The 12,724-nt window shown below is 44.6% G+C and overlaps 1 long non-coding RNA gene across 1 annotated transcript; it reads right to left on the minus strand.

Annotated features, from left to right (window-relative positions):
- Nucleotides 1–2,823: 2,823 nt before the first annotated feature.
- Nucleotides 2,824–7,784, minus strand: LOC141575681 (uncharacterized). The gene is made up of 2 exons (XR_012503391.1): nt 6,283–7,784; nt 2,824–5,774 (listed from the first exon to the last, which is right to left on the minus strand). It is a non-coding gene; the product is annotated as an uncharacterized LOC141575681 (long non-coding RNA).
- Nucleotides 7,785–12,724: the final 4,940 nt, after the last annotated feature.

Consider the following 12,724-nt stretch of genomic DNA (forward strand, 5'->3'; position numbering starts at 1 on the left):
ATCCGGGCAGATTCAAGCTACTTTGAAAGCCTGCATGGCTCTTGTAAAGCATGCACCTTCTACACAGAAAATGTAACCCACGTTAAGGAAAGAAATCTGGAATAAATGTTATCAGGTTAGTTCAATCTTCACCCTTTTTGTGCAGATAGAAAAAATTTTTCAAAGCTATCTTTTTAGAAAAAGATTGATGATCTGAGAATAACATGATTGAAATATATCTGGGTCATTAGACTAGATATATTTAATCATGTTATTATTTGCTTTCTCTAACATCCAAGGGCCAAGCTAAAAGCAGTGTTGCTCCATTGCAGTCTTACCTGGGTGCATAGCCCAGTGACGGACACAGGCAAGATTCCATGCGTGTTGGCTGACCAGCGAAGTCAAATGAGACTCTGAGGTCCAAAGCCCCATCCTGAAGCTTGTTGCTAGAAGAGGTTGTTGTAACGGAAGAGCAAAGACTGGAACTGGAATTGTTTTTTTGGTTTGTTTGTTTTTGTTTTGCTTTGTTTTGTTTTTCCTGTTAGGAGCTTTGATTTAATGGCTCCCGGACTCAGCCGAGTAGACTAGAAACTTCCAGAGCCCAGGTTTCCCTCCACATCTTTGAGCCAACATCAGTGTTTATCAGCTTACCTGGGTAACTTACATCATCTTACTGACTCATCGAAGTAATTATTTCCCAAGTATATATGTCATTCCTTAAAAAAATTTTCATTTAAGAACTAATCACTATATTTTTAAAACTCTACCATTATATTTTACATTTTTTCAACGTGCACTAAATTAAGAAAAGGACCTTCTCCAGGTGTCTGCTGAGGTCTACACCTCTGCTAACTCACTTGCTCAGGATCCACGGTTCAGTGCACTTCAAACTGCATGCGTGCGGCACAGTGTTCGCTGGGACCCCGTTTTCTCTCCTTCTCTCCAAGGGACTGAGAGATGTATTGCCCTGACCAGTACGTGGCCTCTTCCTTGCCCTCTCCTGCTGATGTCATGTCAAGGGTGGGAGGGGAACAAGTCCTGGAAATCCGAAGTTTTGGGCACGAGAAGCTGTGATATAGTCCTTTTGTAATTTCTATGAGTTTATTTTATTTTTGTTGATTTTTTTTTTGCCTTTTACAGAAAATTAACATAATACACAGAATTTGATACCTTGCTTTTCTCACTTAGAAATGTTTTAAAAATCTCATTTATCAATAAAGAAAAATTCCTTATTTTTAGGCTGGACAGTTTTACCGCATGAACACAGTGTTGTTTACTGAGCCCGTCCCTACTGATGCCTCCAATGTTTTGCTCGTGCAAAGAAGGCTGCCTTTTATTTTCATCTTTTTTTATTGTTGCACCTATTCAAGTAGAGACAGAGGATGAATTTCTCTACATGTAAATAGCGAGTCAAGGAGTGTGTAAATTTTGAATTTCACTGCCCTCCCTGGAGATCGTCACAGTTTCATCCTCTCTACGAATATTTGAGACTTTTGTCCCCAGACCTCACCAACTCAGTGTGTCACTTCTCTGCCTTTACAGACCAGATGGGTTAGTTAATCACACTCTTCCTGTTATAAATTAGGCTCAGCGCCTTTTCTTCTATTTGAAATTCATTTATTTTCTTTTACATGTATTCGCAAAAATTCTTTGTATGTTAGGAAAATCAGGTTTTGTTATATGAGTTGCTGGCGTCCCCCTAGTTTTTCATTTGTCTTCGAATCTTGCTCTTGGTAATTTTAAAAGAATGCAGTGCTTCAAATCCAGCTTCATCTTCTGGTTAAACACAAAGAATTTGATGCATGTCTTATCTCTTTTCCCACAAAAACCCTCTAAAATGACTGTGATGAATATAAGGGCATTAATCTCCAGAGAGAAAAAAAAGGGAAGGGAAGAATCTGGCAGCAAACTAGAAATATCCACTCCTCGTTGGAAAACAGAAAGTGAACAGAGGAGAGGGGATGGCCGACCCCACAACTGAGGAGGGGGACCCAGAAGGAAGTCAGCCTTCAGGATCACAGTTGCGTCCAAAGGGGAAGCCGAGGGGTGTGACGTCAGACAGGAGGGCTGTTTGAAAGAAGCTGTTTATTGTCAAAAAAAAAATTGAGCTGGGGGACCTTTTTCATGGGACCTTCTGAGGATTTGGATAAAACAAGCATTGAAAATGGAGATTACTGTGTTTCATTGGTTCTAATACGTATATTTTTCATCTTTTTACACCCTTGGAATTGGGGGGTTTCTTATTATCAATGGTTTCTTAGAATTTTAATTGGCAGCACCTTATTTTCTGTTCCCCTCCGTTTTTAAGATGCTGGTCATTGGATTTTTCAGTACCTTCAGCCCCCTCAACACACACACAGACACACTCAGAAAAGAGGAAAAATAAAACCACAATGACTACGTGTCTGCCATAATGAAAATACTATAAATGAATTAAAAATACAGATACCACCAAATGCTGGCAAGAATGCAGAAACACTGGATCACTCATACTTCGTTGGGGGAACCCCAGTCTAGAAAACAATTTTGCAGCCTCTTATAAAACTAAATGTGCAGCTGCCACATGACAATTGCTCTCCTGGGCATCGGTCCCAGGGCTATAAAAACTTACATTCACACAGACCACCTGTACGTGAGTGGGATGTTGGATTTATGGTCACCAAAAACTGGAAACGACCGGGATGATCTTCCAATGGGCGAACGGTAGAACAAACTGGGCTCTACCCAAACCATGGAACACTGCTCAGCACTGAGAAGGAGAGAGCTTCTGGTTCAGGGAGCCACCTGGATAAAGCTCACGGCAATGAGGCTGAGTGGAAAGAATCAGTACCAACTCCACTTACGTAAAACGTTTGAAGCTGTTTATTGTCAAAAGGAACTGAGCCGGGGGACCTTTGTCATGGGAGGGGACTAGCGGTTGTCACTACTCGGGGTTCAGGATGGTGGAGGGGAGTGAGTGAGGTGACAAAGGGGCAGTGCTGTTGGTGGGCACACAAACCTACGAAGGTGATAAAGGGCGTAGAACTTAGTACACAAGCACACGCACACGCACAAGCACACGCACATGCACACGCACAAGCAGAGTCACACAAAGGAGCACCAGTAAGACTGGGAAGATCTGAGCAAGACCAGTGGTTTGCTTCGTTGTCAATATTCTGGCTGCGATATTACACAGGGTTTTACAAAACGTTACGTTGGAGGAAACAAGGCAGAGTGTACAAGGGATTTCTCTGAGTTACTCCTACAACCGCATAGGAATCTACAACCGGTCGTCGATACAAGGTTCAGGTAAGAAGGGAAAACGATTTTGCAAAGTATGAGATTGGCCATTGTCACAGCCCCGAGGAGCCTGAGGAGATGTGATGACTAATCGTAATGTTGCCTCTTGGATTTGATCCTGGGACAACCACACAGAAGAACCAGTATTTAAAAACAAAGGGAATCTGAGTAAGTTAATTCAGATGAATGAATCAGTAACAATATATCAATATTGGTTCACCAGGGTTAACAAATGTATCACACCGGTGCAAGGTGATAGCACTGATTCCTGGGCGCAGGGTACAGGGGAGCCCTCTGTAACGTTTTAGTGGCTTTTCTAGAAATGCAAAATTGCTCTCAAAAAGCCTATTTTTAAAAAGTAAATGGATGGTAAAAGATATACAAAGTCATGTAAACATTAATTAAAAAAATCTGGAGTGATTACCAGTATCAACTTAAGCAGACTTTACAGCAAAGGGAGTTATCAGGGCTAGATTGAGACGTGGCCGAGTAACGAAAATGACCACGCTCCAAAAAGGCCAGAAAGCCTACTACGTGCGGGTTTCCGCGCCTGGCGTCAGAGCTTCAGACTGCATGAAGCAAACCTCGCGCCGGTCAGAACGGGCGGCAGTGAAAAACCCACAAACAATAAATGCTGGAGAGGCTGCGGAGAAAAGGTTAGGTTATTCGGATTCAGCAGGTGATGAAGGAGACGTGGTGAAGATAAAAGTTAAGCTCTTTCCTCCCTTCCTCCCTTTCTTCCTTCCTTCAGCCCTTCCTTCCTCCCTTTGTTTATTTTCCTAAAGAGACTGAACGTTCTGACCATTGGCCTCACTGAAGAAAGACTAGTCTGGTGGAAGACAGCGTTAGTGGGGGGGACCTGAGCAAAGGGTTCAGTAGGGCTGCAGTCGTGACGGATGAGGCAGTACACAGGCCTTTCCCTTGGTTTCTCAAACAGAAAAGCTGGGAGTTAAAGGATGGTGTGTGTGTATGTGGAAGGGGGATACTTCTTGGAGGAAAGGGTTGGATCCATAAACTCTGAGAACAGCCATGTTTTATGATGGACCTTTGCTGTGCTTTGCATCATGATTTCCCTCCTTCCACTAATCCCAAACATTAATTGATGTTTCTGTTAACTACTGCAGTCAGGCATTAACTGCATGGCAGAGAATTCGGGAGGCAGCCAGCATCCACGATTGGTGTGGCGCTGGGAGCGAGGGGCGGCCGTCCCCGTGCCGAGAGCGCCGTCACAGCCAGCGCAGGGGTGGAAGAGCCGCCGGAGAGCAGCGGTGCCGGGGCTGAGCCTCGCTCGATGCCCACGGGCAGCATCAAGACTAGAGAGGTGACGCACGCCCAGGCGGCGGTGCTGACCGCTGCAGGAACGGACGCGGGACCTCTTCCCCACGCCCATCCGGAACAGAGGAAGGAAAAGGAACCGGCAAAAATGGATGCAGGCTGCAAGTGCCCATCAGGAGACTGCCTGCGTGTGACAAGAAGCAGTCACGGTGGTGGAACAAAGCACCCCAGGTTCGAAGACCTGCTACTAACCAGCCAAATGCTCTCGGCCAGGTTAACCTCTGTGCTTCAGTCAGCAGACAGTGATGCAGGTGCAACGTTGCCTCAGGTACTTGTGAACAATAAGTGTTAACACAGTAAATCACTCAGAACAGTCTTGCTGCACTGCTAAGTGTTTAACATTATTGTTTAACAATTGTCTCTGATTGCAATTTCTTACTCATAAATCAGTCTCAACTAATTACATTGTGAGCGCCTCGAATAAAGAAACAATTTCTTATTTTTCTTTGTATCTCCAGATTCCAATTACTGCCAGCATTTGGAAAGTGATTAATATATACTGACTAAGAGCCAGAGGTCTTATTTTAGAGCTGCCACATATATTGTGTGGATACATATGTCATGTGAACATATTACAAACACAGACTATGTATTGACTGTAATATTTCAATAAGAGAGGGTTGCCCATAGATTCATCTCAGTTCTGCCTGACTACCTCCCCCTAAGTGATGGGCCTCGAGTCAGCGTCGTGGACATACACCCTCCACCGCCAACACCTGCCTCCGCCAGGACCAGCTGCAATGACCCTCCAGATCCATCAGTGGTGAGAGCCGTGGGCCTTCCCCTGACAGTCTCGGTACCAGCCTGTCTAAGATGGGTATCTCTTGAACTCTGTAGTGAATGCCGTCTTTACGAAAACAGAAAGAACAACAAAACCAGAAGGAAGCAAAGACAATTAGCTGGTCCGTTATTGTCCTGGTTGAGATGATGTCAGACCTTCAGGCACAGAATGCATGTTTACTAATACTTGCATATCTGCAGGTGTGCAGCTGTTTGTTTCCCTTCATGAAGGAGAAAAAGATTGTGAGCTCATCACTGCAAGGCTACTGTCCTCATGGCTCACTCTTTATAGACGTCCGTGTTGTAAAGTCAACCTTATTGGCTTTTCTTTGTCCACCACCTTAAGAGGCCACAAATCCATTATTCTACTGACTTGGAAGTCAACCCAGTTGGATCTCAGCCTGTAAAAATGCAAAATTGTTGCAATTCATATTTTCCATTCCTGTTTTTCTTCCTTTTACTGAGCAATAAAGTGATTTTTGAAAGAATCATGCATGTATAGATTTTGCTCCTGTTCCCCCCTACAGAACTAAGGGCTCAGAATCTCAGAAGATGGAGACAGATACCAACAGAAAAATAACGTTAAGTGCCTGACATTAAGGGCTGCCCGGGCGTCCACTTCAAAGACATCCATCTTGAGTAAGCACGTTGCCAGCTGCACAGTTAGGTGCCAGGCTGTGTACTCCACCCATGGCACTCCCCTCGTGGAAAGCCCCGGGTGACCTAAACAACTGACTGCTTGAGTGACCATGCTTGTCCCTTCTCACACTTTAACTCTTGCTCGTATATTTTAATTTTTCCAATTAAGAGTGAATCTACCAAAGCCTGTGCTCCTCACCCTCAACCCCCGATAAAGCCAGAATGCCAAGCCCACGCCCCTCCCTCCCCACCCCCGACTTGTGACCTTACCGAGGGGCCCCTGGGTGCACCATGTAACTTCCAGGACCTGTGAGTAATAAACCTGTTTTGTTCCCGAAGTTCTCCGACGGTTGTTGCTGAGGTGAATCCTGCAGTCATAATAAGAATTACAAAGACTGGTCCAGCCACTTGTTGGCTGTCGTTGGGGAAATGTCTGTAAGAGGGGAGGGGGGTCTCACCACAAATAGTCCAGACCCAGTAAGTGTCCCAGGCGCTTCTAGCCGAGAACATCAGTACTGATGGGCCGAGACCAGCCCCAAACCCTGTTGTCCTGTACCTACCATTGTACGCGCGCCGTATACCACGTTACGTACTGTATCAGGCTGCGCGCTACACTGTGGCGCCTACGTGTGCACGATGTGTAGCCCTAACAGGCAGACGGTTGTCTAAGCCTGTAAACTCAGAGCCAGAAATACATTCATCAAATGTCTTCATTTACAGATACAACTGGTTTCCTGAGGTACATCGCTCCTTTGGGCTGCAAGCAGGAAACCTGCGTTTTTCTTGGTTTCAGTAATCACTGTCAAATACACTTTGTCAAATCGCGTTTCTTTACTGGGCAGGTGGTCCGTGATGGGGAGCTTGGGGTCTTCAGGATTTCTGTCATCTCTGAGCTCTGGAGCTGTCTTCCTGCCTGACACGAGGCTCGGTGCTGCCCATCTCCAGGGCGCCACGGCCCTCCTGTTCTGCTGCCTGAGCTGCTGTCCTGGTACCGGTCTCGGGAATGAGGGCCTTGATTCGCTCTCAGGACGGCCATCCCCGCCCTTCTAGGTGCGCGCTCCTCAGATGAGGCAGCACAAGAGGACCCGAAAGGGGGCACCGCTGCCTCACGTGACTGCTCACCTGCTGGTGACATGGAGGTGACCTGGCCCCTGCCTGGTTCCTCCTGGTTCCATGTAACTAACATCCAAGTCTCTGCCGCAGGGCAGTCTGACACCCACAGTGCAGACCCCTCCACTGCCAGGACGCCCTGCGAGAGGCAGCCACGGCTCTTTTGAGCCTGGTCTGAGGCACACACACCTCAATCTCTTCTTCAAGTTCGAAATCCTATTTGTGCATTCAGATGGTCAAACTTCCGAGTCTCTCCTGCACTCTCTGGTGGTTTCACAAAACAGAGGGAGAGGGAGATGCCACATCCCCCTTCTCCCCGGCACCTACCCCCGCCCTTCGGGGCCTCTCACACAAGCTGGCTAGCCGCCTCCGACCTTCAATCTCCAGGCAACAAGTTGGCAGCTGTCTGTGTTTATGTCCATCCTCCGAGCTCCAAGGACACGCGTCAGCTTTCCCAAGAACGCCATCACCACACACGCCCGTCACTGTGAGGTTTGGGGACAGCAGGGCGATGCTGCCCGGTTATTCAAGCCCTCGTAACGTGACTTCTCTCCACGGCATTTCCATCCACTTGGAGCCATGCCACCGTTTTCCCCAAATTTCCCAAACAGCACCATCAACACCACAGCTTCCCTGGATGTACCTGGCTTCCTGATGCTTTAGTAGACGCTGCTACATGGTTAAAAGGGGAAGTTGTACACAGTTGAGAGGGGAGGGGAGGTGCCTGTGCTACAGAGAAGATGTGGCTTAAACACACACCTCAGGTTTTCTACCTAGAAAAGGCATAAGCCTCGGAGTCCTGGTGGGAGAGGACAATGATTCACACAAAAAAAGAAAACTGAAGAAACAAAGACCCCAACCCATTATCGTTCTGGGGGTCCTCACCAGGGAAATATTGAAATTCCTCAGTCAACTGGCAAAGACAAACATAACACAGCCAAACACTAAAACTGGAAAATCATTAATTTTCTAGACTCACATAAATTGTTGCTAAGCCCCCAGATGTTGCATTTTCTTAACTTTGAGCATTTTTTTTCATGCCCACCAATTCTTCCTCACAGAGTATTTACATCAAAGGCAATCATTTCTTAGAAAGAAATTGTGGCAAGAAAGAAAAAAAAAATTTCACAATTTTCGTTTGCCTTTATTTTAGTTCTAGGGCGCCATCTGCTGATCGCTACTCTTCTTACTATTGTTTTTTATACTTTTAAATTGGAGTATAATCAGTTTACAATGTGTCAGTTTCTGGTGTTTAGCATGTTTCAGTAATCTATAGACATGCGTGTATTTGTTTTCATATTATTTTTCATTATAGTGACTACAAGATATCGAATATAGTTCCCTGTGCTGCACAGTATGATTTTGTTGTTTATCTATTTTATATATAGTAGTTAGTATCTACAAATCTTGAACTCCGAATTTATTCCTTCCCACCCCTGGTAACCATAAGTTTGTTTTCTATGTCTGTGAGTCTGTTTCTCTTTTGTAAATAAGTTCATTTGTCTTTTTTCAGATTCCACATATAAGTGATGTCATACGGTATTTTTCTTTCTCTCTATGACTTGCTTCACTCAGAATGACGATCTCCAGGTCCATCCATGTTGCCCCAGATGGCATTATTTTATTCTTTTTTATGGCTGAGTAGTATTCCATTGTACAAATATACCACCACTTCTTTATCCAGTCATCTGTCAATGGACATTTAGGTTGTTTCCACATCCTGGGTATTATAAATAGTGCTGCTGTGAACATTGCGGTGCATGAATCTTTCTGAATTAGAATTCCCTCCAGATATATGCCTGGGAGTGGGACTGCTGGAACATCTGGTAAGTCTATTTTCAGTTTTGTTTTTAAATTTTATCGCTGAAGTTGATAACACTGGGTGAATTTGTAATCAAGAAAAATCAGCTTGGTTATGTACATCAGCCTCCATCTGGGGATCTGACCTAACCAATTTACCGTTACACCTTTGGAAGTAAAGCCATGAGAATAACACCTCTTTAACATGTGAAAGAACACCCGTCTCAGTCTGGGGAGGAGACAATGATAAGGACCTGCTCAGATGCAGGTGTGACCAGCAACCATGTAGCTGCTGAGTCTGTAGGAAGCTATGATGTGACTAGGTGTGCACAGATCAAGAACCTTAAAAGCATCTATTCCTTCCAACCACAGAATTAAAACTGAGCCTCCTTAGAAGGACCAGAGATGTGAGCACACATTTATGTGTGCGGCATTGGCTCATTTGTAACAATCTTTCCTATCCTTGCAGTTAGGGATATAGATATACATAGAATATGCAACCGTTATAATTTTAAATTAAAATGAAAAATTTAAAGAATGATTTGGGGAAATGTCTATGATACAATGGTAAAGTAAAGTAAATCCAAAAACTAAACAGTATTTTCACCATAGTCCCAGTTAGGTGCAAACCTTAGTTATCCATCAGTTCAGAAGAAACAATTTAAAAGAAGCTGTCGCTGCAGTTTAGGAATTACCACTCAGTTACAATTTCTTGTTTTGATTTCTCTTGTTTTCCAAAAATTATATAAATCTCTTTCACTTTTGTAATCAGATAATTAACATATTTCATGTAAGTACACATTTTTTTTTATTGAAAATGTTACGAGTATGGAAAAATTAAATTGCATGCTTTGTTTCCACCTAGTGGATGCAGGAGAAAGTGCACCTAGAACCATGGCTTTCTTTAAAAACTAAAATATTTACAAAGAAAACCAGGAAGTGGGAGGAAGGAGAGCAGAGGGGAAGAAAAAAGAAAAGGCCTAAAGACCACGTGGGCTGCAGCTGAACACACACACACACGAAGTCTGACAGCATTGTGTTTTAAGCAAAACTGCATCGCTGGTATGTACGCAGATCATGCAATCTCGGTCCAAATAACTAACCTCAGTGTGGCTTCTTTGATCTAACGCCGGATTCCTTGTCCTTTCTCATCCGTGACCACCCGCTCCTCGCCACCCACCGGCTGCCCAGTGGGCCCTGGCCTGAGCGCGCGGCAGCTGACGGCGACGCCCTCCCGGCCCCGCCCTGAAGGGCCCCAGCGGTCCTTCCCCTGGGCTTCCTGACTCCCGCCTTGTCTTCCACATACGTCCTCCTCCCTGCTGCCTGCGTGAGCTCCCTTCTGAGAATTCTCTGAGCCGCCTGAAAAGATCAGCTCTGCATTCTAAGCTGAGAGTCTCCTTTGCTGAGAGAGCCTTGCCTGCGTCTCGCCATGGTGGGTGACGCTGGGACTCCTTTCAGTTCTGTCAGCATTTGCTTTATATATTAGGTGCTCGTATGCTGGGCACATAGCTGTGTAATTTTTACCTCTACTTGATGGATTGACATTGATCATAACAAAATGACCTTTTTTCCTTCTTATCATTTTTTAGTTTAAAGTCTGTTTTGCCTAATATAAGTATAGCTACCCCTGGTCCTTTTGTTTGCTTGACCTGACTACCATTTGCTCAAAGTATCTTTTCCCACATTTTCACTCTCAGTGGATGTGTGTTTTTAGAGCTAAAGCGAGTCTCTTGTCCAGCATATTGTTGGATCTTAGTTTTTTTCTTTTAATGCATTCAAATTCCAAACTGCTTACAGTGGCGGACGGGTCAAGCCATGACAGAGTCTTTGCCTCCGATTGGGCTGCGTCTCCATTCGCTCCCTGCTCCCCATCACACCACTCTCTCTCAGGTCCCTGGGACTTGCCGTGAGCCACCCCCTCCACCTGGAACCCCTGTCCCACTTTATCAACCTGGAAAACTTCTGTTTATATTTGCTTTCTCCTCTGCATAAACTAAACATCTAGAGAAAGACAGATTTTTTTTTTAATAGTCATAGAAACCCAAGAAATGATCCTTCCAGTGACTGGCACTTACGCAAATTTTGTCTGCATTTCTCTATCTGGATACAGACCTCTCTCCAGATGAGAATGTACGTCTCATTCTGGAGACAAGACAATGGAAGCCACGAGAAGTTAAGTGACTTCAGTTTGGAGTTGGAAGCAATATTGCTGAGAGTATAAACTGTCAGATTTTTTGCAAAGCAATTTTCTCATTAGTGCTAGATATTAAAACCTCTGGCAGAGAAATGCTGTGTTGAGGGGGTTTTGTTTGTTTGTTTTACACCTGCAGTTTATGCCGGATGAATAACAAATGACAGCCAAGGACAGCAGTGCGAGTAATTGTACCTAATGCAGGGGTGGGGGTGTTGGGGAGGACATTGAGGAGGAGAAGCGTTCAGCGAGGAAGGAGAGGATGTGGGAGCTGAAGGAGCCATGAGACCAGGGCAGGGTGCATTTGGGGGAATATAGCTGGACCACGGATGATTTTCAAAAACTCCTTTTGATTAAGGTCTGCATGAAAACAGTCTGGCACACAGCACGCCCCGTGCCTACTTTACGTCCACGCCTTCCACTCAGAATCCAAAAGATGAGGACATCTTGAAGGCAAGAGGCGTCTCGGGCCCATCTTAACCAGTGGCGAAGATGGCAGAGCCATCAGACTAACCAGAGGACAAAGTACCCAAGAGAGAGGTTGCCGCTGACCGTTTCCATTTACAATCCTTCTCTTCTTTCCACTAAAAATACCACCACACACCATGTCAGCTACATTACACACTCTTTAAATATTAATTTCCTTTATTTTAAAATGGTGAACACATAAACATTGTTCAATATTAGACATCTGAGAGAGCATTTTCTCTGATCGCAGTAAAATTAAGCTACAAGTAAGTAATTTTGAAACTAATGAACCCCTTTATGTTTGGGATTAAGTCAAAGTTGGAAAAGGCAACAGTGCAAAGTGTCTCGTTTGTCCAGTCATGACTTGCCTTCTCAGGGACGTGTGACACGCCCACAAAAACCTCCCAGAACCTTCCACTGGGACATCCACACACCAGCTCCGATTTGCTGAGGAGGTGTTAAAGGCCCTGTATTTGGGGGGCTGCACTTGTGCACAAGTCAAGCAATCTCCCAAAGAACCTGGGGACTTCGGGAGCAGAAAATGGCAAGCATATACTTGAGGAAGGAGGCTCTCAGCACAACATATACTTGACTTCAGCTGAGGCTGAAGTCAGGGTGAATTGGGAGACGAAATGTGAGCACCAGGAGCATCAGGCAGAGCAGAGAAAAAGAAAACGATCACAATGAGAAGGAGAAATATTTTGAACTGGACAGTGATAAGAACACAGCATGACAGACCTTTGGGGACGCAGCTACAGCTGAGCTCACACACACAGAAAAAGAGAAAAAAAAAGAAACCAAGAAGCTTAATATCATCTCACAAAGTTATACAGAGAAAACCAGATTAAAAGAGGAATTGGAAGGCACAAACCAAAATAATGGTACTGAAAATAACCACACACACACACACACACACACACACACTAGAATCAACAAATCCAAAACTAAAAGGAGGGCAAGATTGACCAAGAGAAAGGAAAGAACGCACAAGTTACTAATATCAAGAATAAAAAATGAGATACTACTACAGACCCCACATACATTTAGAAGAGAAGAACATTTTATGCAAAAATGTGCACCAATGAATTTGAAAAGATAGATAAAATTTATTACCTCCTAGAAAACTTAAATTGCCCAAATCAA

The sequence above is a fragment of the Camelus bactrianus genome, chromosome 31 (assembly GCF_048773025.1).
Source record: "Camelus bactrianus isolate YW-2024 breed Bactrian camel chromosome 31, ASM4877302v1, whole genome shotgun sequence".
In the NCBI taxonomy this organism is placed as follows: domain Eukaryota; kingdom Metazoa; phylum Chordata; class Mammalia; order Artiodactyla; family Camelidae; genus Camelus; species Camelus bactrianus.